At 42.1% G+C, this 25,452-nt stretch overlaps 1 protein-coding gene across 2 annotated transcripts in view; it reads right to left on the bottom strand.

Annotated features, from left to right (window-relative positions):
- Window positions 1-25,346, bottom strand: part of KCTD16 (potassium channel tetramerization domain containing 16) — a 304,030-nt gene extending 278,684 nt beyond the window's left edge. The window contains exons 1-3 of one of the 2 annotated variants that reach the window (XM_085014916.1): window positions 25,124-25,315; window positions 23,201-23,330; window positions 10,550-10,651 (exon numbers count right to left, since the gene is read on the bottom strand). The gene's annotated coding sequence lies outside the window, so the exon portion shown is untranslated. Of the gene's footprint in view, window positions 1-10,549; window positions 10,652-23,200; window positions 23,331-25,123 lie in introns of both variants that reach the window. The other variant, XM_085014914.1, reaches the window with a different exon arrangement.
- Window positions 25,347-25,452: the final 106 nt, after the last annotated feature.

Genomic DNA, 25,452 nt, shown 5'->3' with positions numbered 1-25,452 from the left:
GTTAACTTTCTGTAATCAATAGCTGTTCTTTAAGGCAATTGTGTAACACAGAGGAGAGCTAATAAAAGAACATGAGTTGCTTTTGTTCAGGATGCAAAACCCAACAATCTTATGAGTAATTTTGGTCACCTGGCATTACTGCAAATAAAACTTTCCTGGTCCATTAACCTAATATTTACAACGTGGGCCTAGAAAGGGAAAGACACCTGCAAAGAAATACCAAAACAAAACTTAAATCCTCAGAATGCTTTTTTTTTTTTTTTCCTATGCAAGGAAACATTAGAGCATTATGGTTAAAAGTGGAGGTTTTGATATCAGGCAGTTCTGGGACCAAATCATAGCTCCATCATTTACCAGCTGGGAAAGTTACATGACATTTTTAGTCACAATTTTCACATCTGTAAAATGAATAAAAACTGTAGTTCTTTATAGAGATTTTATGAGAACCAAATAAAAGAATGTATAGTGAGTACTTAGTTCATCACCAGCTTATTCATCACCAGCTTGGAGTGCTCACCAAATGTAGCTTGGGGTTTTTTAAGCCTATTTCCTCAAACCTGCTCTAGATTATTAGTTCCCTAGAGCAGAGGGTAGAGCCACACCATTGACTGGCCAATCCTCATTCTGTGCCCCTTACAGGTTTGGAGGGAAGGAAGCAGGGCAGCCACACAGATCCTCTTTAGGGTGCAGAGCCTCCTACTGAGAGAAGTTTTGGATAGGTCCAAGGCTACCATATGTTGGTGTCACGACATTACTTGTCTGGATAGCACACTTTCACCTTGCCACATTGTCAGTGTCACCATCCCTGGCCCCACGCAGCTCCAGTCTTTGCTCCTCGTTTGTTACCTGTCACTAGTCCCAGCGTGGTTTCTTGTCCATAGGATGTTCGGGCAAAAATTTGCATATTTTTTAAGTTCTCTTTTTTTCCCCTACATCCTCACCTTTGTGGACCTGATTCAGTCTCAATGGACTATCATCACCATTGCAAATGTCTCCAAAACTGAAATGTTTGGTTTCCAATGTCTTTATAACTGCTGGGCATCTTCACATCAACCCACCAGCACCTCCCACTCAAGTTCAGGGCTGAATATCTGTTTGCCACTCCCATCCATCACAGTCCACCACGTTCTCAGAGTTAGTGGCGTCACTCACTGGCGTTCTCTGCTTTCCAAGTGAACACACATTAACTGCTTCCTCCCTTCCCATTAGCTCCCAATACCCAATAATCAAATCTATCCATTTTCTCTCCTCTGAACCTCTAGGTGTCTCTTCTTTTCCATTCCCATTTGTCCTCTTCTTTACTTTTTACCCAGGTTCATTTGTTCAACAAATGATTACTGAGATTTACCATCAGCCAAGTGCCACGTTAAGTTGTAAGCTCTGTGTGTTGGGGGCCCAAAGATGTACACGGTCCTTGCCCTAAGGGAACGTCCACTCCAGGTAAACAACCCAGACCTTAGACAAGTAAATAAGTAAGAAAATCACTTCAAGTAGTGATATAGCCCATGAATACATTAGAACCAGGTGACCTGAAAAAAAATCATCTTGGGTGGTGAGGGGACAAAGAGAAAAGAATGAAGTAGTAAAGATTAGGATTCTGAGTAAGTGATAATGAACCAGGAGGGAAGGAGGCAGGGAATTTAAAAAATGACATATCCAGAGTTCCCGTCGTGGCTCAGTGGTTAACGAATCCGACTAGGAACCATGAGGTTGCGGGTTCGATGCCTGATGTTGCTCAGTGGCTTAAGGATCCGGAGTGGCTGTGAGCTGTGGTGTAGGTTGCAGACGCTGCTCAGATCTAGCATTGCTGTGGCTCTGGCGTGGGCCGGCAGCAACAGCTCTGATTCAACCCCTAGCCTGGGAACTTCCATATGCCGTAAGTGCAGTCCTAGAAAAGGCAAAAAGACAAAAAAAAAAAAAAAAAAAAAAAAAAAAAGAAAGAAAAAAAATGACATATCCATTGAGGACATGACCAAAACTGGTTAGAATTGATCAGCTCCAAGATGGCAGAATATTCAACCTCCAGTAGACCTGACCTCATTAGGTGCTCATTGTAATACATTAGCATGCTAAACAGAACGCCCACAAGTGCCATGACACCACCAAGGCTGACCATAAAAGGCCAAAAAGTGGGCCATGGGGACTCATACCCAGCCAAAACCTAGACTGGGACTTGAAGCCATTGGTTTTTAATCAACATCACATGCCTGGTCTCAGGACTTGCTGAAATTCAGGTTCTTCATGTCTCAGTGCAGCAAGAATTCAGTGAGAGGCAAACAGCAGATTTACTGAGAGGTGGACAAAGTGTAGCATCACAAAAGGCAAGAGTGGCCCTGGGAGCAATACCATCCTCAGAGTGTGGGCCATCTCAGAAGGCAAGAGGCCCCAGGTGGTTAGTTTTTATGGGCTGCGTAATTTCCTAGTCTAATGACCGGGAAGATTATTCCAACGATTTCAGGGAAGGGGGTGGGGATTTCCAGGAACTGGGTCACCACCATCCGCTTTTTGGCTTTTATGGTTAGCTTCAGAACTGTCATGGCACCTACGGGTGTGTCATTTAGCTAATGTGTTATAATGAGGACATAATGGGGCTCAAGATTTACTGGAAGTCAAATCTTCTGCCATCTTGGACCTAACCAGTTCTGACTAGTTTTTGTTATGTTCTCAGTGGCTATGTCATTTTTTAAAAAGGTTGCACATTGTCACCTTCCCTCCTATTTCAATATCTGAGCTAGGATAAGAAGTCAGCCATGTGACTGAGTTCTCATTTGTGGCTCAGCGGTAATGATCCAGACTAGTATCTGTGAAGTTGCAGGTTCGATCCCTGAGCTCACTCAGTGGGTTTAGGATCTGGCATTGTCATGACCTCTGGTGTAGTTCATAGACATGGCTTGGATCCGGTGTTTTGTGTGGCTGTGGTGTAAGCTGGCAGCTGCAACTCTGACGCAACTCCTCGCCTGAGAGTTTCCACATGCCAAGGGTGCAGCTTTGGATATCTGAGGCCAGATTACAGATAACTTATTCAAGGAACCAAGAAAGTCAGCAAGTTGAAGTCCAGCGAGCAGAAGTGAGGGTGCGGGTCTGAGACACACACAGCGGGGTCCAACTGTGCTGGGGCTCATGCTCCACAGGTAAGAGTGCTGATTTCATCCTAAGTATGGCCGGAAGTCGTTGATGGGTTTAAAGTTAGTAGAGACATGTTAGAGTTTAGTTTACTTGTTTTTTTAAAGTTGATGTAGTCAGCTTTGAGGATAATGAATGGCAGGGAAGCGAGATTGGCTGTAAGGCAGAGTAAAGGAAGTGATACAGGGATCCAGGCTCAAACTAGGGTTGAAGGAGGGTGCATGAGAGAAAACTGTGGGGATGCTGGACAGTGCATGAGGTCCTGGTGGCAGTACAAGTACACGGACGGACTTGGTGATGTTCTCCCTTCTTCCAAGCTTTTTGATCTCGGTTCATTCAATGAAAAGCAGACAGTGTTATCTTTCCAAAGATGCCATCCTCTGCCCAGAGAGCTTAACTGTTCACAAAATAAAAGTCCAACGTCCTTGGTATAGATTCAAAGTCCTATACAATCTGGCCTTAACTAGTCTAGAGATATATCCAAAGGGGCTTGGAGGGAAAGGAAAACAGACTTAGAAAGCAGCTCAATAGTACTTCACAAACAGTGCTACTCACTGAGGGGTGCTGGCTTGGGTATGCAAAGACCTGTGTTCGGAACTCCTTAGCTGCTCTTGATCACAAAGGCTCTGTCCTACATGGAAGAGCCAAGTGCTTCTGAAACTGACAGCACTGGCGTCCTGAACCCAGCCACAACCCAGACTGGGACTTGAACCCACGGTTTTAAATTAGAATTGCTCACCCTGTGTCTGGACTCACAGAGCTTCAGGCTCTTCATATCTCTGCACAGAAGGAATTCAGGGAGCGGCAAAGCGATAAGCAAGAAACAGACTTATTTGGATAGGACGCTTGTGAGACATGCAAGCGGCAGGTAAGGAAGCTCTGCCTGAGGTTCCGAGGTGCCAAGGTTCCAGTGGGCCACAGTTTTATCATCCAAGGGCAGTGGCGTTGGAAATGCCCGCCTCTTCCTTTCTGGGAATAGTAGCCCCTCCTTAGTATCCGGTAAGGTGTGTACTCAAATCAGCTGAAGGGCGGTCCTCAAACGCTTGACCTTGGTTGAATCTAAATACAGGCCTCATCCCACCCCCCAACCCAATGACCTGAGGCCATTCTCACACCTCCACTAGTCAAGCAAGCCTGCCTTGATCTGAGGGATTTCTCGAACTTGAACTTACGGTGGTCTCCCAGCGTGCCCCAGATTTCCCTCTTTATCCACGATCCCCTATTGGGACGTCCACAACCACTTGTGCCTACTCTATCCCGACCACTTCAACCAGGGGTTGTGTTTTAACTTCCAAGGGAAGAAATAAGGACCTTCTAGGAATCAGAAGAACTGTCATAGACCCTTAGAACACAGACAAATAAACTGATTCTGTTATGATCCTTGACTTCACCCCTTCCCCTGAAATAGACCGCCCAACTACAATGTTGCGGAAGGAACACCTCGCAACATAATCTAACAGTTACCATGCCTCACAGCAAGTGTATGACTTCCTTTCCCGTCTGCCTTAAGCAGGCATTTCTTGGAAATGATCAGCACACCAGACTTTGAAAGGCAGCATTTTAACAATCCAGAGAAACAGACGGGGCCAGTGTTACTATAGTCTCCTGCACCGACGTGTCGCTTGGAGAAGAGAAAATGAACGTTGCTCTGAGTAAGCCTGCTTGTCCTCAGGATCCTGAAGGTCCCAGCTGCAATCACTTGTTTCTTTTCCCTTGCTGAGTCTCAAAGCCTCAAACCAAGTTAGTGATGAGGCCCCCACCTGGGCCCGCCCCCACCCTAGTTCTTGCCAAGCCTCGTGAGAAAAGGACCCCTTCTCGCTGTGGTCTCAGGACATACAAGCAAGCCTACATCTATGTTTACAGTAATTATTAATGATTTACTACAGAAGGGATGGTGAAGGAAGTTCCCGTTTTGACCAGAGGAGAATATTCTCCATTTAGCAGGTTAGCCTCAGACAGGCCCAAAAAGTTTTTTTTTGTTTTTTTTTTTTTTTTTTTGTACTGCTAGGCAAAGAAATTTATGCAGCTCCATACCCAGAGACTTACTCAAAAACAATCACTGAATGCCTGGTATATGTAGAAAACAGAAAAGAAACAGTCCCAACCCTTGGGACAATTTTGCAGACCAGTCAAGAGACAGCTCTAGGCTGGAAAAGGCTGCCAAGTGCCCCCAAAGAGAGGCAAAAAATATTAAAGATGCTGAAGAAGATCTCAGCTGGGTGTCTTTAAGGAGCCGGGGGTGGGGGTGCGGAGGCAGGAGGAATGGAAGAGAAATTAGAGGAAATATCCCAACTAAAATATTGTCACTGCACTTTGAAGGACAGTAGACTCTAGAGAAACAGAAAAGTACCAAGCAGAAAGAAAAAAAATCAGTTGAAAAAGTACATGTGTGTGCACACGTGTGCACATGAGGAGGCATGTAGGCATTTGGTAAAGAACAGTGAATGATCCAGTTTGGCTGCAGCAAAAGACACCTGTGAAAGAACGGAGTGGGAAAGTCTCCCAGGAGACGTAGCTCTGTAAACAAGGTGCAGTCATTGAGACCTTTCTGAGCGGGAACCACAGAACACGTTTCTCCACGTAGCCCCTCCACAAGGAAACAGAACGCTCCTCCTCACAGTCAGTCACCTTTCTCCCTTCTCCCCGAAGGAACCTACCACTCAACGATTTCTGTTAATAGCTCCCCTGAAGAGTGTGGCTTTGACATCGACGTTCTCATCCTTCAGTGTTTACAGTACTTTTAGAGACTATTTCCATCCCTACCCCAACCATAGAAGAAAGAGAAATTAAAGGAAAAGATGTCCTATGGTTATTTGGCAAAGTGAAGAAATGCACCTATTTAATGAACCCCTTGCATGACAATCAGGGAGGCTTAGCTACAGCAGAGTGGGGGTGCTCTTTGCGGGGTGTGGAGTATGTGTGTGTGTGAGTGTGTGTGTGTGTCCGCTCATTCATTCCTTCGGCAAATACAGTCGAGTATTTTCTAGGGACCAGGCACTGCTCTAAGCATTAGGGATATGGCAGTAAACCCCAAAGAGCCAAAGGCCCTTCCTTCTTGAAGCTAACATTCTAGAAAATAAACAAATACAGCAGGTGTCAAAGGATGAGAAGTACGATGGATGGTAAAAAAATAGACTGAAGGAGGGTATCAATTTCCTTGTTTCAGGGAAGGGGCATTAGTAGCGAAAGGGGGAGAGGAGACAAGGAAAGAGGGGAGAGGAAAGTGAGTTCTTTCATAGTTTAAGCTTAAAAGGATTTTTCCTGCCGGTGACCTTAGTAGGAAAGACATTCAACAACCAACACCAACAATAATGTATGTAATAATAGATACCATTGTCAATAGTGACTGTCACTGAACTAAGCAAAGTTTCATTTATTCTTCACAATAAACCAATTCAGCTTATCAGTGTGATACTTTTAGATGCAAAGGAAACGGAGGGATGAAAGGAAGAAAGGAAGGAAGGAAAGAAAGAAAGGGGGAAGGAAGAGAAAAGGATAGAGAAAGAGAAAGAAAGAAAGGAAAAGAGAGAAAGGAAAGAAAAAGGAAGAAAGGGAGAAGGAAGGAAGGGAGGGAGGGAAACCAAGGCTCAGACAAATTAAGTAGCTTCCCCAAATGTTCCTCCTCTTTCGTACAGAGGGTGGATTTAAAGGCAGACAATCTGACTCCAAAGCCTGCACTCTTAACCCAGACACCGGATTGGGGTACAGAGATTTAAAAAAGCCAGGGACTCTGTCTTGGAATTGCTCATAGTCTAGTAAGAGAGACAGACTCATAAACAAACAATTCCAGCTGAATGATAGCAGCTATAACAGAGGTATAATAGCTTTAGGAGACACAAAGGAAAGAGTGACTAAGTGCCTGACGGGGGGCAAGCGGGGGTCACCAAAGTGCAGATGTGTTCATTTGTGTTTATGTAACTCATTGATCTCTCCGGGCCTGGTTACCCACAAGGAACCTGCAGTTCCTTCCACAGCCTCCTTCCCGTGGACTTTCCCCATCTCTCTTTACAGGTTGTGGTTTGTCAGTCTCACCCTGCATGCAATAAGCAGGTCCGACACAGGGGCCACAGAAAGTCTTTAGGGCCATTCTGGAGAAAGAAGAAAAATAAGACAGCAATCTACATCCCCTCAGAAAAGGATGAGGAATAATGAGAAGCAGGTGAACGACACTGAGAAGACCAGTGCTGTATTAGAACAGAGGAGAAAGGAGAGAGGGTGCTGGCAACACAGGATACCCCCAAGGCCCTCGTGTATCCTGCAGGTGGCTGACAATGTGGGCACTCAGGCAGGAAAACCGTATTCCATGGAGTTCTTATTACCTACAATAATTTGCTTTTAAACATCAAGGTTTTTTTTTGTTGTTGTTGTTTTCTTGTCTTTTTGCTATTTCTAGGGCCGCTCCTGCGGCATACGGAGGTTCCCAGGCTAGGGGTTGAATCGGAGCTGTAGCCACCAGCCTACGCCAGAGCCACAGCAATGCGGGATCCGAGTCGAGTCTGCAACCTACACCACAGCTCATGGCAACGCCGGATCGTTAACCCACTGAGCAAGGGCAGGGACCGAACCCGCAACCTCATGGTTCCTAGTCGGATTCGTTAACCACTGCGCCATGACGGGAACCCCCTAAACATCAAGTTCTTGACCTATGTGCGTGCCTAAACTTCGGAAAATTAATGAATCCCTTGAAATTGTGTGTCAAGCTCTATACACCTGTTGTGATTTTTCTAGAGATGCCAGAGAGCTCACGCAAATTTCCAAACAGTTCGTGTTCATCAAGTGGCTTAGGAACTATGCATTCAATACTTTCAGAAGGGTTACTTCAATAGATTTACATATAATACAGTGTTTGGCCTCATTTAGAAGGTACACAATTTCTAAGTGAATGCTTTGATGCCATCTTCTCATTTATAAAGATGCTTGCAAATCCATGCTGCCATCAGGTCACCACACAAGACGAGAAGGCCTTAACAAGATTTCAGGGCTTGCCTTTGATTATATTGTAAATAGTCGAGCTTTTATCTTCCTTTTGGCATTTCTGTGTAGGAGGATTAGGGTTAATTCAGTGTTGATGCTCAACCTTTGTGTGGGGGGGCGGGTTGGGGAGAAGGGTGATTGAATAGAACAGCATCACACCACCCATCCTCTGCTTTCAAGCTACAAACCCCGAGCTGTCCTAGCTCTGTCCCTTCCCCCATTCCTTCACTGATGCTGCCCCTGACAAAACTGCCAGAGGGCAAAGTGTCCTACTTAATGACCATCAGCCTGGCCACTTTGAGTTAAGTATCCTTTCTCTGGGGGTTAAGAAAGTTTCCAGCTAGAAAGCCCACCTCCAGATACATAACTCCACGAGAAAATGAATCGTTAAAACTAACTTTGTCTATTCCTATGGTCCTTCCACTGAAAGGCATGCACGCACACACACCCCTCCCCCCCAAGACACACAAAGAATATCCAACATGACAATTTGGACTCAATGATTCCATACTCCTAGGTAACAGTAAATCTAGGAATGGCACAAAGCACATATTCACTAGTTTTTTTCCTTTCGGTACCAAAGGAAAATTTGCAGAGAAGAATCACATCCACAGAAAAACCCAGATGAAGTCTACTGGTACAGATGCTTTCATTATCAACCAAAACATTTGCCTAACCTCTTTTACATCAAAGCAGGCTTGCTGTTGTGACAAGGAGCCAGAAACTTAAAATGACTGCAGATTATCAGAGCCTCTTGCTTATGCTGGTGAAAAACAACTCCAGCTGCAGGAGCTCTCCAGCCAGCAGTGTGCATCAGCCAGACTCAGAAAGAAGAATGCCTTCTACAAAACCAACCACATCCACTTCCGGTGGGGCTGGAGGGCTGATTACTAAAGCAATGACTTGTGCATCTATCTTTTCATGAAATCATAGACCGAGATGGAAGAGCTGCTGGTAAAACTCTTTTAAACAGGGCTTACTGATGGGCCCTCAATAAAGGGCCTCCTCCTCTCACAAATTCAGCCCAATTTAGATCTATGTGGAAGGTGTAGTAGGATAGTTTTTATAATAAAACCAAAAGCAATTTAATTAACAAACTGACCTGAGTTTCATGAAGCAATTCGGGGAAGAACTGCCAAAGAGGAATAAACAAATAGGCACTTAAATAGTCTACCTCTTACTAGCCTCGGGTCATAAATGATTCAATGAAGACATCTCATTTTGCATCTTTCTCTACATTCCATCAACAAAAGTGAGATTTAAAAGAAAGGGGAAACCCAAGGAATAGTTTACTATAGATATAGGAATAAACAACCCACCTGTCTCTCTGTCCCTCTTTCGTTCCTACCTTACCTACATTTTATTCGATGAAAACATCGTCATCACAACTGCTATTACAGTTGTAATAGGTTAAGATCCTTTTTAAAAAAGTTTTATTGAAGTATAGTTGAATTGCAATGTTGGGATAAGGATCAATTATTTTTTTAATCTTATCTTGTTAGGGAAAAACAAAAGTCATTTTAAGAATAAGATGAAAACGAAGACTGAAGTATTATCAGAAATTATGCATTCAATACACATAGTAACTAACCATCATTACAATAAGGAGCCAGGTCCATGCATTATGTCATCGACAGGCAGAAAATTGTCAGGAGTGACTTGCAGTGTCCATGGCTGATAGTTTGGGGGAAAAAAATGAGTCTGAAAAAGAAAAGAGTAGTTCCTATTATGGTGCAGCTGGATTGGCAGTGTCCCTGGGACACTGGGACCAGGTTCGATCCCTGGCCTGGCACAGTGGGTTAAGGATCTGAATTTGTTGCACTTGTGGAGTAGTTCACAACTGTTGCTTGGATGTGGTCCTAGGCCCAAGAACTCCACATGCTGTGGGGCGGCCAAAAAAGAAAAACAAACAAATAAAACAAAAACAAAACAAAAAAAGATGTATCAGATGTCTCCAATAAACACATGGGATGATTTGTGTTTTATTCTTTCATGTGTGTGTGCACATGGAACTTAGGGAATGAAAAGTCCTAAGGAATCCTTTGCCTATCTGATCAGTGATTATTTCAACCAGAGTTGTCTCTCCCAGTGACACTGCATGCTCTGCAAGGGTAGGAATCACATCTGCTTCTGCTCAGCACTATAGCCCATCCCCAGAAATGGCACAGGGCCTGGCACATAAGAGGTGTCCAATAAAGTGTCATGGAAGGAATGGATAAATTGATGCATCTCCATTCCAGTTTTTCCCCTTCACTTTCCAATTGAGGAATTGAGGCCAAGAAAAGCTAACTCTCACATCTAGTGGAAAAATTGACTCTGGAATGATTCTCTTCCTCCTTCCAATTCATCAATGAGAACCGCCAGTGTGTGCAATTCTTTCTCTCTACGTTAAAGTGTGACAGTTTTAAAAGGAAATGTAAAAAAAAAAAAAAAAAAGGAAAAAGCCTCTTACCTTAACCACTTTTTCCAAGATATTAAAAATTTCATGTACTTTTGGTATATTGCCTTTGATGCTTTGTTTATCAAAAGTGCCTTGAAGAGAAAATGTGCACGCCTGGAAGAGAGTTTGGTACTGCTTAAGTAAACTGGTTAAAAGCTCCTTTTATTCTAAGATAAAAAGTTTTCAAAGAGACTTTGCAGTGATTTTTTTTTTTTTGCTGCTGCAAAACTAGAATATTGTAAAGGTCTGAAGTATAAAATAGTCAATGTTTATGATGATGGATAGCTCTGATAACATGAATAACTTTTGTTAAACGTTTAATCATAGTCCCCTAGATTCTGAACAGGGACTATTGACTATTTTATCATTTTTTTTTTAAATATTGGTACACTAACACAAAATTGGTACAGCAAACTACATATTTATATTTTTCCTTCTATGCGTATAAACTTCAGGTGCTAGTATTAAGCCCTAATTATCACGTGTAAGCTGAGTTGGCCATAGGAGGGTCCCCAGTGTCTTTCCTGACAGTGAACCTTAGACATAAGTGATGCATTCTTTTGTTTCTTTTATGGGCTTCCATGTTTAGACATGACAAGTAACCTTCCTTTTGATGCAATTGTGGAGGAGGTTCTAGGGAGACAGGCTGGATAATACTCCTAGCTGCACCGCCTATAAACTGGCTCACCAAAGGCAAGTTATTGCTTTCTGTTCCAACTATATTTAAGCACTTTTGCACCTCAGTTTTCTCAACAGCAAAATGGGGTGATAATAGCATTTTCCCCACAGAGTTCTTGTGAAGATTAACTGAGCATATCTGTAAAATAACTTAGCACAGTACTGGTATAATCACTAAATTCACGTTGGCTTTTTTATTACTCAAATCATTATAAGCAAAAGGTTTATAAAAACAATAATTTCACTTACATATGTGTTCCAAGAGGAAGAAATACAGTCTTCCTCTTCCAAAAAACATCACGTGAAAATGGGTATTTAGTATTACTGCATGGGGACCACCCCAAAACCCCACTCTATGTTTCTGTGGTTCCAGTGGTACAGATGTCACTTTTGTTCCAAGTGTGGGCATATGACTCACTTGGGCAGATAATTCAGAGCACTTTGTACTCCCTGCTACCACATTTATTTCAGTGACAGGCATGGGGCCCAATCAGGGCCAAAGAGATACTGTTTAAGGATGTTTACTGAGATCACTGCGAAATATAAAATTGTCTGAGCCACTGGATTCAAACATATCTGAAGCTAGCTTACCCTAGACCTGCCACCCACAGGGGTAATGGATTCCTTCCTACAAAGCAATCCATTTGCACTTAATTTTTTTATCTGCAATCCAAATGCATACAAACTTATACAGAAGAGGTGCCCAGGGAGATATCACAAAAAAAAATGTAAGTAATATTTTTAAAAAGGTGATATAAAAAATTGAGTGGGTGTCAGGGGCAAAATAATGTTCTGGTTAAGTGCACAGATTCTGAAGCCACCTTCCAAGATACAAGTCCTGGTTCTAGTGTAGCCATGTGACTGTGAACGATTCTTGTGCCCTCATGACATCCTCTGTAAACTGAAGGTAGAAATTGGAGTTCCTGTGGTGGCGCAGTGGTTAACGAATCCGACTAGGAACCATGAGGTTGTGGGTTCGGTCCCTTGCTCAGTGGGTTAACGATCCGGTCCCTTGCTCAGTGGGTTAACAATCCGGTGTTGCCATGAGCTGTGGTGTAGGTTGCAGACGCGGCTCGGATCCTGTGTTGCTGTGGCTGTGGCGTAGGCCAGTGGCTACAGCTCCAATTTGACCCCTAGCCTGGGAACCTCCATGTGCTGCGGGAGCGGCCCAAAGAAATAGCAAAAAGACAAAAAAAAAAAGAGTGTCCACCTGATAGGGATGTTTTGAGGATTAAATAAGTTAACATATGTAAAGCATTTAAAACAATGCCTAGTGTGTAACAGGTGCAGATGTAATGCAAGTTTTATTATTTTTCATTAAACTTAGATCTTAAATGAATGGTGATACAGTATATCAAAGGAAAAAGCTAGACTTTTCTGTATACAGAGGAAGAAACTGAAGAATTAAAATTGCCTCTTTGTAGCAAGGGACTTGAATAGATATTGCTCCAAAGAAGTTATACAAATATCCAACAAGCGTATAAAAAGATGCCCAATGTCACTAGTCACTAGGGAAATGCAAATCAAAACCACACCACAATAGCTACCATCAAATAAACAACATAACAAGTGTTGGCAAGGATGTGGAGAAATTGGAAACTTGTGCACTGTTGGTGGGAATGTAAAATGTATCAACTATGTAGAACAATATGGCACCTTTTGAAAAAATTATAAGAAGAATTACCATATGACCCAGCAGTTCCACTCCTGAGTAGTATATATACCCCCAAAATGAAATCAGAGTCTCAAACAGACACATGTTCATAGCTTCATTTATCCACAAGAGCTAAAAGGTGGAAAGGAAGGATCCAAGGGTTCATCCATGAATGAACGGTTAAACAAAATATGGTATCTTCATATGATGGATATTATTCCGCTTTTAAAAAGAAAGGAAAATCTGACATAGGCTACAACACGGATGATGTTACGCCAAGTGAAATAAGCTAGTCACAGAAAGATAAATAGTGTATGATTCCATGAAGTATCTAAAGCAGTCAAATCATAGAAATAGAAAGTAGGATGGCAGTGTCTGCACTGCAGGAAGGGGGAATAATGAGTTCACAGATACAGAGTTTCAGTTTTTCCAGGTAAAAAAGTTCTGGAGTTTGGGTGCACAATAATGTGAATATATTTAACAGTACTGAACTGCATACTTAAAAGTGGTTAAGACGATATATTTTATGCTTCATATATTTTCTATAATTTAAATTTTTTACTCAAAAAATTTAAGTAATGTGTTGTAGCCTATAAGTAGCACAGTGCTTAATGAAAGTGGTACTCACTGAAATTTAATGAATAGGTGAATGATAACATAACGAACCTAAGGGTAAAACCAGTGATGGGTGAGGTAGCCCAAGAAGTGGGACTATGTGTGGAGTACAATACAATCAAGTATCAAGGGTACGTGAAAGATTTATGATGAGGATGAAAAGACGGATCACAGAGTAAACGGTATAAAGCATGAAATCCAAAGATATTGGTTCTAATCTTGATTGACTAACTGGCTTATTTTTTAGCATTTATCACATTTTTACTGCGCAGCTCCCATTTGCCAGGAACTGTTCCTGTTGTCAGCAAACAAGACTGCTGGGCCCTCGTGGGACTTACTCCTGCCGGGGTAGCACAGCAATATTGCATTCTACTTCTTACTGGATGTGTAATATCAGACAAACCCCACGAGTTGTCTGGGTCTTAACTTCCTCATCTGTAAAAAGAAATGCATGTGGTGGAGGGGAGAGGGCGGTGCTTTCCCTTCTGACATCCCAAGAGATGTGAAAATTAAATGTAAACTTGGAATGAGGACATAAGAAGCCACTAGGGGGCAAAATGAGCCCAGCATAAACATTCTACTGATGTGAAATTCTAGAAGCAAAAAGGAATCGTCCTTGTTTGCATCATGAAAAAAATAAACAGCAAATGTTATACACCATGGTAAAGAAAGAGCACTACAGAATAGTTATCTAAACGCACTTTTCTCTACAAATACAGCATTTGATATAAAGACCATGTTTTTCTGAGGAATAATGCCATGTAAGCAGAATACTTGATTAGAAATTGAATAGCCCTGCTCAAGGCACATAAAACCTTATCTACAGGTGTTCCCATTGTGGCTCAGTGGAAACAAACCCAACTAGGATCCCTGAGAATTCGGGTTCCACCCCTGGCCTTGCTCAGTGGGTTAGGTTGTGAGCTGTGGTGTAGGTCACAGACACTGCTCGGAACCCCCGTATGGCTGTGGATTGTGGTGTAGGACGAAGCTGCAGTTCTGATGATTCAGGACGCCCAGACTGGGAACTTCCATACGCCACAGGTGTAGCCCTAAAAAGCTTAAAAAAAGAAGAAGAAGAAGAAGAAGGCGGCCATGTCTACAAGACACCAACCAAAATACCCAGGCTCGAAGCAGTGCTTTACTCATATGTCATGATTTAATATATATTTAGAATTTTTTCATTCTCTTTGCCTTCATTTCTTCATTGCCACAGATATGTATCAGTCTCTCTAACTACAAAACATATACTATTATTTTTTCCACATGTGGTAGTTTTAAGCCAGCGTTTTAAAAAATCTTTAGCAGTCTTTTATCAAACGTTGGTGTCTACATCCCTTTGCTTTGTATATGGGTCATCTTTCGTGACTTGCTTCTAGCCAAAAGAAGGAGTCAGAAGTGACAGTGTAGGACTTCCGAGGATGGTGTACAAATAGTGATTGAAACAGCTTCTGACTGCTGCTCCCGCTCAGGATGCTCTTCCTCAGGGTCCAGCCACCCTGTGTTTCTTTTGTTTTGTTTTTTGTCTTCTTAGGGCCACACCTGAGGCATACGGAGGTTCCAGGGCTAGGAGTCCAATTGGAGCTGTAGCGGCCAGCCTACGCCACAGCCACAGCATCTCAGGATCTGAGCCTCATCTGTGACCTACACCACAGCTCACGGCAACACTGGATCCTTAAGCCACTGAGCGAGGCCAGGGATCGGACCCAAGTCCTTATGGATGCTAGTCGGGTTCCTTAACTGCTGAGCCATGACGGGAACTCCCACCCTATTTTGGGGAAGCCACATGGAGAAGCCACATGCCGGTGTTCTGGCTGAGAGCTCCAGCTAAGGTCCCTACGTGCAGCCAACATCAGTAGTTGACAAGTAAGGGAGTTTTCAGATGATTCTGGGAAGCCTCCTCTGAGCCCCACCACTAAAGCCGTGTGGAGCAGAGGTGAGCTGTCCCTTTCAAACCCTGCCCAAATTATAGATTTGTGAGGCAAATTGTTAGTATTTTTAAGCCACCAAGTTTTGAGGTCTTTTTTTTAAAGTATAGTTGATTTACAGTCTTGTGTCAATTTCTGCTGTATGACATAGTAACTCAGCCATACAGACTTATACATTCTTTCTCTCATTCTATCTTCCATCATGTTCTATTCCAAGATATTGGATATGATTCCCTCTTCTGTACAGTAGGACCTCATTGCTTATCCATTCTAAATGCAGCAGTTTGCATTACTAACCCCAAAGTCCCAGTCAATCCCACTCCCTTCCCCTCCTGCTTGGCAAGTGCAGATCTGATCTCTATGTCTGTGAGTCTGTTTCTGTTTTGTAGGTAGGTTCGTTTGTCCAACAGATGAATAGATTAAGAAGATGTGGTACATATACACAACAGGATATTACTCAGCCACAAAAACAAGAAAATAAAGCCACTTGCAGCAACATGGATGCGACTAGACATAGATTCATTCTTACTAAGTGAAGTGAGTCAGAAAGAGAAATACAAACACCATATGATATCACTTATATGTGGAATTTAAAATACATTTTTTAAAAATTTTTTTATGGCTGCACCTGAGGCATATGGAATTTCTGGGCCCAGGACTAAATTTGAGCCTCAGCTGTGACCCAAGCTGCCACAGTCAGATTCTTCACCCACTGTGCCACAGCAGAATTCTGAGGTGTTTTGTTGTTGTTTGTTTGTTTTTGTCTGCATCCACATCATGCGGAAGTTCTGGGGCCAGGGATCAAACCTGTGCCACAGCAGTGACCCCAAGCCACACCAGATCCTTAATACACTGAGCCACCAGGGAATTCCTTGAGCTGCTTTTTTTGGTTTTTGTTTTGTTTTGTTTTGTTTGTCTTTTGTCCTTTTAGGGCCACACCCACAGCATATGGAGGTTCCCAGGCTAGGAGTCTAGTCAGAGCTATAGCTGCTGGCCTACACCACAGCCACAGCAATGCGGGATCCGAGCAGCATCTGCAACCTACACCACAGCTCACGGCAATGCCGGATCCTTAACCCACTGAGCAAGGCCAGGGATCGAATCACAACCTCATGGTTCCTAATCAGATTTGTTTCCACTGTGCCACAACGGGAACTCCTGTTTTTGTTTTTTAGTAAAGCGATGGGTAACTGGAATAGGGGACAATTGTTCTTGGGAATATGACAGGAGAATTTAAGAAAATAAACTGTCAAAGGATTATATTACTGCTTCTGTAGGTTTCCCATTGCCATGGATCCACTCAACCCTGACCTGAAATAAATAAAAAAGGTTCTTGAGATACGCTATCCCTCCGTGTCTGATTCCACAGTCACTAATGCTCAGGACTACAGAGTCTTGGAGGTAAAGACACAGATTTCTCAGTTAAGAAGTTCATTATTAATGACTTCCATTGCTAGGTTACTATAAACATTCCCCAGGCAGCAGGTCTGCAAATGAGAGCCTTTTCCTGTCCTGGGACCTTCCAGTTCACAAACCAGGAATGGCAAGCCTAGCTGGATGGAAACTCAAGCTGGAAGCACTGGGGAGCAGGAGCATTTGTCCAGGCAGACGGCGGAAGAAGGCCAGCCTGCAGCCAACCGGCAGGGGAGATGGGAGAACAGGACTTTTTTGGGCTTAAAATACCAAGAGGCAGACACAGAAGCTGTTTGTTGATACAGTGCCTGGAACTGGGTGCTCAATCAATATTTGTTAAATAAATAAATAAATAAATTCCACAAACACAGCATTATTCTATGCCCTTGAGTTGGAGCACAAAGCAAATCCAATATGACCTCTATTCTAACAGAGCTTATGATGCACTTGGTTACAATTACTCACTTATTTTCCATCTCATCTTTCTTTGTTCTCTACCTTCTGAAAGTCACAGAAAGGATACAATGTTGCATGTGATGCTAGCCATGTTAGCAAAATTGATCCAATCCCTTGTTCTGATCACTGTCTGGCATGGGAGGGATTCGCTGAACACAGGACAGTGGACACAGGACAGACGAGATTGGTAGCAATTTATTGTCCTTATGAGGACTCCACAAGCCATGCAGGTCCATGTGGAAGCTGCACTCAGAAGAGAATGAACCCATAGGGGCTGTGGGATACAGACTACGTAGTGTTAAGAGTGTGGGGTGATCCCTGGTTCCCACGGGGGATACAAATAGTTTCACCAACTTGTAGGAAGATAAAACCAAGAGGTTGGGGACCAGGGGGAGTGCGGCCAGTGTGACTGTCAGGAGATCTGGCCAGGGTTACAGCCTTTGCTGCTGTGTGAGAGGCACATCTGGCAAGGGCAGAGGACATCATGGTTAGGCTTTTGGAACTCCATCACGGTCCAAAATGTCAGGGCAGCAGTTGAAACTCAGGTCTTGCAGTCCACCTCTTTCCCTTTTCTGGGCCTCAGAGTCTCACTTATAAAATGAGAGGTCATGGAATGAATGATCCCAAGGTTTCTGTTGGTTTTAATTCTATTTCCTTCTTATTATGGGAAGCCAGTGGAATGAGAGGTGTTTTGGTTGTTTTCTGAGGTACCTGCTGTCCCGATTGTCTGGTCTGCAAAGACCAGCCTATTTTTGTTCACTTTAGCGATATCTCAGTGAAGTCAGGCTAATCTCTTAGGGCCCTTTCAAAATTTTCATGTGAAGCTCAGACATTTAATTTCCATGGGATGGGAAGAGGGGTGTATTACAACATTTAGTACAGAAGTCAGTTTTGGAATTAACAGGAAGAGTGTATAGAGAGAGTCCATGAAAGAAAAGATTTATAAACCTAAAATCAACTACTCTTTTAAATGATGCTAATATTTCTAAAATAAAATCTTAGCAATAGTCAAGAAATGTTTACATTTTCTTCCAGAGAGAAAAATTCATTATCTCAGACAGCAGGGGATTTGTGATTTTCATTAATTTCTGCAGATTTAGGACTGCAGGGGAAGAGTCGAAAACATCTTGCCTGCTTCACATAAAATCAAAAGGCAAAGTTGTGCTCGCCTTTAACTTTCAGATCTAAACTTGGAGAATTTCATGACAATTGCTGTCGGGAGACATGTTTCTGCCATCTTTTCTTAGCCTCTCTGTTTCTACTTTGTGTGAAAAACTCCATCTTGTCCTGCTTTACTTTACCCCGTATTCCTGCGTGAAACACAGTCACAGTGCTGGTAAATGACTTAAGCTTAAGGACAAAGACCCAAAGGCATAAGTTATTCATAGGGTCAGCTGAATGAGGACATAATGCGTTGGTCTAGGCATACCGGACCTGTGCAGATATGTCCTGTGCATGATATGTCCTGTTAAAATAAGAGAAAGAGGAGCCTCACGGCCCCAAGGGGTTTACGAGGGGTTGTTAGCAGGATATATGCATCAGCAAGGAGAACAAGGTGCAAACCTAGGCACCGGGGTTGCTGCAGATAGGCAGGCCATCTGCAGAAGTACAATGGTGACTCTCTAGATGCTATACATAGACAGCTGACACCAGGCTTCCTCAATGCTAATGATTGTTAAATGCCCAAAGATCAGAGTAAAAGCTTAACCAGCTACCAGCTTCTTGACTGTAAAAAATAAAAATAAAAAAAACTATATCCTGCACCTACAGCCCCCTCCTCACTTGACGTAAAAGCAGTGTGGTGTCTTCAGGCAGCGCTCTTGGTCCTGAGACCTTGAGTCCCCTGGTTCCCACCCTTAATTAAGATAAATGTCTCTGTGTCTTGTGTTCTGTTAACTTTTTCTTAAGTTTCATGGCACCCTATTTCTTAAGTTTTTTTTTAAATTTTTTCTTAAGTTTCTTCAGCCCTCACCTGCTGAGCAGGTCTTGGCAAATTGTAAGTTTGATTTCACATATCTCTGATTGTTTTAAAATGAAATTATCCTCATAGCGCCAAGGAAAGGCCCTTCATTCATGTTATAATTTGAGTCTTAAGAACAAAATATCACATTTAAGCACATGAAAGTCAATATGGTAAAGGCACAGGAACCTGCTCTCCGACTTTAGTCACAACCATTCTCTGCTCATGGAATATGAACTCTCTAACATTCGGGAAAGAAGGGAAGAGAGTAAGAATAATGATTTTAAAAGGATGGGAGCTGTACCCTGCACAAGTTCTTCCGGTTAGGAGGCTCTCCCGCATGGCCACCTGTCTCATGCCTGTGACCTATCTTATACTCAGGTGAGACATTGTTATTCTCAAGACATGAAGGTGAAAATCAGATCGAAAGGAAAAACTAGCATTTTGTAAGCACGGGCATGTGTACTCCAAAAGGCAAGGTGTAAATTTAAAACAAGAGCGTTTTACATTTACCTTTAAATTTATCGGGTTTAAGGCAGTCAGAGCAGCAACAGCTAGCCCTGGAAATACTGTCATGTAATAAAATAGAGCTTAATATGATGTTCTTTATAAGAGCAAGGAGTTAAACTACAGTGATAAGCATGGTAGCTTGGAGGATCAGGAAGAAGTCTAACAGAAATATAAAATGCAAAGAGTGCTCTGCCTACGGAAGTGTAACATATTACTCCTGCCGTAATGTCTCTGCTTTTCTCTTATTGAGTATAATAAAACCGGATCCCTCTATGATTTTAAGACACATTATATATCAAAATTTTTATGGCAATTGTTTTACTTGGCCACAACACTGCCATTCTCTTTCATTGCAAAGAAACATATTTTCTGCATCATTAGTCATCTGATGAACTATCTCCTAATAAATTAAATTCCATGTATTGAGGAAAGAGAGAAAGGCAGATAAAGCAGAAAGATGTACATGTTTTCTTTAGTGTTCAAAATGACGTGCGCACATCAAGAAAATCAGATATGGATAGCGCTGTACAATTTTCAAGCATGCGTGGTTCTTAAACCAATAGTGTCTGACATCAAAAGATATTTGAGGCTAAAATTTACAAGGTAGACAAGACCAATTTGGATAATCTGGGGAAGAAGGTGAAGAAAGCATATTTTTAATACACTCCATAATACCAAACGGAAAATTATAAAATAATGTAGAATCTTCAGGGAAGCATTGAAAAATGAATGTGTGTAACTGATCTCAGAAACACTTAGTTTGTTCAAGCCTAATCATTAAAGCTTTTAAAACGGCCATTGTGGTTGCTGGCAAAATCCTCTTGATTCTGCAGCTATGTAGATTCAGCAATGATCACAACTGCAAACATTCACTGAGTACTTAGTACTTAGGCAGTGATACTAACTTGCCTTATCTCATAACCCACATAAGTGAATACAGTTATTATCTTGCTCTTCTGCATGAGAAAGGTGAGGCAAAAAGATCTCAAGGGGAGTTCCCGTCGTGGCTCAGTGGTTAACGAATCCGACTAGGAACTATGAGGTTGCGGGTTCGGTCCCTGCCCTTGCTCAGTGGGTTAACGATCCGGCGTTGCCATGAGCTGTGGTGTAGGTTGCAGACGCAGCTCCGATCCTGCGTTGCTGTGGCTCTGGCATAGGCTGGTGGCCACAGCTCCGATTAGACCCCTAGCCTGGGAACCTCCATATGCCGCAGGAGCGGCCCAAGAAATAGCAAAAAAAAAAAAAAAAAAATCTCAAGGAACTTACTGAAGATTCAAGGCTACCATGTGGTGAAAGTTGTAAATCAAGGCAGTTTGGTTCCAGAATATGCACCACTTACCACTATATGTTACTAACCACATTTTATGACTAATATAAGGTAAACTTGAACATCAGGTGGTTTGTCACATGCCCAATGAGAAGACAGAGAAAATATTTTTGGAGCTTCCTGGTGGGCTCATGGTTAAGGATCCAGTATTGTCACTGATGTGGCATGGGTTCAATCCCTGGCATGTGGAACTTCTGCATACCTCAAGTGTATCCAAAAGGAACACACACACACACATATGATTTTTTAAAATCAATTTGAACATATATACATTTGGGGAGGTATATATAGGTATCAACTGTCTGATGCAATTTTAGCATGTTAGGCAAAATAGTATATTCATTAGAAATGCTGTCTTTTCCCCTATTCTTACATAACATAATAACCATACAGTCTAATAATTTAGCAAAAGGACTCAGGACCTGAGAGTCTGGGTACAAATCTCAGGTATACAAGTTTTTTTAGTCACTCTGTTCTCAGCTTTACTGAGAAAAAGAATTAAGAGTCCTACTTCATCAGGTTGTTAGGAAAAGTAATTGAGTTCAAAGGTACAAAGTGCTTGGAGCAGTGCCTGGCACATAGTAAGTATACACAGGTGTTAGCTGTTATCTTTTTCAAATGCACCTTAACATGAGGGGCTATTCTAGGGCTTGAGCCCAGTCATCTGATGCTGTTTTTTTAAAAATATTATTTCCTCTTCTATCTAAGGTATTTCAGACATAAAACTTCTAGTGTCACTGAAATTCTTATTCTGAACCACAACATCCATCCACCTAAAATTAGAAATGCCATTTAAGAGGCTATGTGTGAGCTCTACAATGGAAATACAGTGTTGCTTTAAAAATTATCTTTAAAAGACTTTTTTTTTAAAGCACTATGAAGTATAATATTGAAGTCAATATTGCAATATTAAAGTCAAAGTCCCAAGAATAGTTATTACATCAGGGTTAAACTCATTTGCCTTTTGAAAACCAGTTCTATCCAAAAGCATCGGTGTTGATACAGGCAAATCTGTCTTCATAAACCAATAATTTATTGTTCAAAGTAAAATAATGGAAATAACAGGAGTCAAATTTGATGAGGAAACTCTTTTCTAAGGAATAAAGAATAATTTGGGGGAATATAATTGTCATATTTTGGTAACATAATTAATATTCAAGGACAGTGAAAACAGATCTTGGGCAATTACATTGGTTTATACCATAATTACAAGGTTTCATTGCGGAACTTGATATAATAGGTACACAACTGCCAAACCTCATTCGATGCTTGTAGATACAGCTGAAAGTCGGGGAAAGTACCTATGCTCAAACCATAATTTCCTGGCACAATTCCCCATGATGTGTTTACCATGAGAAAAAGAGGAGAAATAAGGCAACCCCAAGATATTAAAGCATAATTTCAGTGCCATCCTAAAAAAGCAAAGTTTCCTTCAGACTCACAGATACAGAGAACAGATCTCTGGTTGCCAAGGGAGAGGAGGATCGGGGAGGGAAGAACTAGGAGTTTGGGGTTAGCAGAGGCAAAGCCAATGTATATATAGGATAGATAAACAAGGGCCTAGAGAATGGCACAGGGAGATAGATGCAAAATCCTGTGATAAAGTGTAATGGAAAGGAATAATGAAAAGTTGTATTACATACATATGTGTGTGTATATATATAACTGAGTCACAGCAGACAAACACAACGTTGTAATCAACTATACTTCAGTAAAAATTTTTAAAAAGCAGAGTTTTCTTGTATGCTCATGGAGAAGGTAAAAATGTTAGTGTGACGACTAGCATGACTGTCAAACTAATTACAAGACATTGCTCATGATCAGACTGTTCTTCCCTTTTTTGTTCTAAGTTTAGTGATTGACATACTAAGTCCCAGGGAACAACCAGTCTGCTGTTGCAAACCCACTTAACGTTGCATTATCCCTTGACCTGGCTGAAGCTTTCCACGCCTAATGAAACCAGCTCAAAGACTTTAACAGAGGTTAGCACATCTAACAAGTACTCCCGGTTCAGTTAATATACTTTGCTGAAGCCAGTTATGGGGTGGGGGCAGAGAGAGGAGAGGATGCAACAACAACGAGAGAGAGAGAGAGAAAGAAAAAAGTTCCAAAAAGAAATGCCTACCTGACTAGCCAGGAACTGACTGATGTTCTCAAAATGCTCTTGGGGCTTCTGCAGGATACCTTGGCTTAGGTTTCAAAGTCAAACGAACAATATGGAAGATTTAATCAGGTAACTCAGTTTTCTTGCTTGGCTTCTCATTTGGGGCAGGGGATAGAGAGGAAAAAAATCCAGTAAATACAGTAATTGCTTTCACAGACAGAAGTAGAATTTAAAAAAATCTTTATCTAATAATTCATTCCTAAGCAGTTGATTTTTAAGGTGCATAGTCTTGTATTTGTTCAAATTTGAGAGTAATCTCTCTTGAACAGGAAAAAATGAAAACATCAGAAGAAACAAGAGACTAGAGTTTTTTCAACCATTCAACCACTACATATATGAAGTGATAGATCATTACATATTGTTGACAGCTAGAAACTGTTTCCTAGCTAATGAAGCTTAAAGAGAGTATAACCATATAATTTATCAGCCAAACTGGAATATTTTTGAGAGTGAAAAGGGGACAGAATTAAAATGACACTGGAAAAAAACAGGCATAAAATGTGACAAAGGGGCTGTCTCCAGCAATTTAGGATACAGAGTCATTCTACCCAGACTCCTGCAGACGGTACCTACATCAGTGAATTCTAAAACTATACGTAAAAGGCAGTACATTTACCTACATCAGTGGATTCTAAAATTATACGTAAAAGGCAGTACATTTAGAGAGCTGTGTGAGCAATTTCGGAAATTCTTTGGTGGAGTAGAAAATATCAAAGGGTAGCTTCCCGTTCATCTCTAGAGGACACTCCTTGGTTTTTTGGTTTGTAGCTGTGTCCTTTTGCCAGCTTTCTTGTTCCTTTGTTTGGTGCATTGGAGGGGAGTGTGTTTCCTTTCAGTTGTTTATTTTTACTTGTTTGTTTCATTTTGGGGAGGTGTGTGTGTTGAGAGAAAAGTTTTTATCAGTGACATTTTATTAGCCCTTTGGAAACTGATCCCAGAGCAATGGCCAGACTTCTTTTATGAAGACCATGGGATTTTGGTCCCAGCATGTAATGTAGGAGACTCATGATATAAATTTTAGTACTGTAAACCCTGGACTCACTTCTGATCATTGGTTAACACCAGGGCACTTGGCCTTAGGGCAGTCAGGATTCTCTCACTTTAAGAAAGCGATGCAACTTTCTTAAAAGTTAACAATCTAATCGTTTCACTCACTAGTTCATAACCTTCAGTGGTTTCCCTTTTTACAGCCAACACGGCAATTCCATGAGACACTCTATTCCCCAACCCTTGTCTGTAGCACTTGCCTACGCAGCTCGGCTCACTTGCTGCTCTAATCACCCTGTCTTCATTTAAACCAGTGATTTCCAAAATCTAATGTTGCCTGAGACATTTTTAGTTGTCACAAGGGTTGGGGGGGGAGGGGTTGCTGCTGATATCTAGGAGGTAGAGTTCAGAAATGCTGCTAAACGTCCTACAGTGCAGACAAAAAAAAAAAAAAAAAAGAAAAGAAAAAAAATCATTTGGACCAAAATGTTAATAGTGCAGCGATGGAGAAACTGATTTATACCCTTCCTGCACCCTGTTTTCCCTAACCCCAGCCCTTGCACAGCGGCTCTCCCTGCCTGGAATATTTACACTTTTCTCTCTCCCGACTCGCCTTTCCTTTTCCTGTTGCGTTCTTTTCTGAGTCCTATTCACCCTTTTGATCATCACCTCTTCAGAGTGGCTTTCAAGATTCGTAGTCCCAGTTGAATACTACACCTTCCAAAGAATTACGGGGCGCTTAATATTAGTAAAGATTTTATATGTATTTACACGTTTTACGAGCAATAGCAACTAGCTTGTATTCATCTTAATATTCCCTGAAGCTAGCACAGTTAGCACAGAGTTGATATTCAACGTCGCATTCAGTGTTATGAAATGAACATTTAACAGCCTCACCTATAAAAGGAGAGCAGCAGAGTAACCATTTCGTTAGTTTGTAATAAATAATACACAGACTCTAGCACGGTGCTTGAAAAGCAGTGAGTCCAGAGAGACCAGGGATCTGCAGCCGCGGTGCACAAGAGAAAGGCTCCGCTCCTTCCGCTGCAGCACCTACACGCCTTCCCCCAGGAGGTCCGACTACAGAGCAAGGCTCCCTCCCAAGTGGCAACTAGCAACCACGGCGCCTGCGCCTTTCTACCTTCGCCGCCGACCCAGCGGCCGGAAGTGTTCGCTCCTCTCATTGGCCCACCGCACTGCGCACGCTCCATATCGCGCCCTCGTAC

Source organism: Sus scrofa, chromosome 2, assembly GCF_054392235.1.
Source record: "Sus scrofa isolate SSC_HxYL_T2T_F1_AM1 chromosome 2, Sscrofa_HxYL_maternal_Yorkshire_Landrace_v2.0, whole genome shotgun sequence".
NCBI lineage: Eukaryota > Metazoa > Chordata > Mammalia > Artiodactyla > Suidae > Sus > Sus scrofa.
The sequence above is the reverse complement of the archived record's forward strand: the minus strand, read 5'-3'. Positions and strand labels throughout refer to the sequence as shown.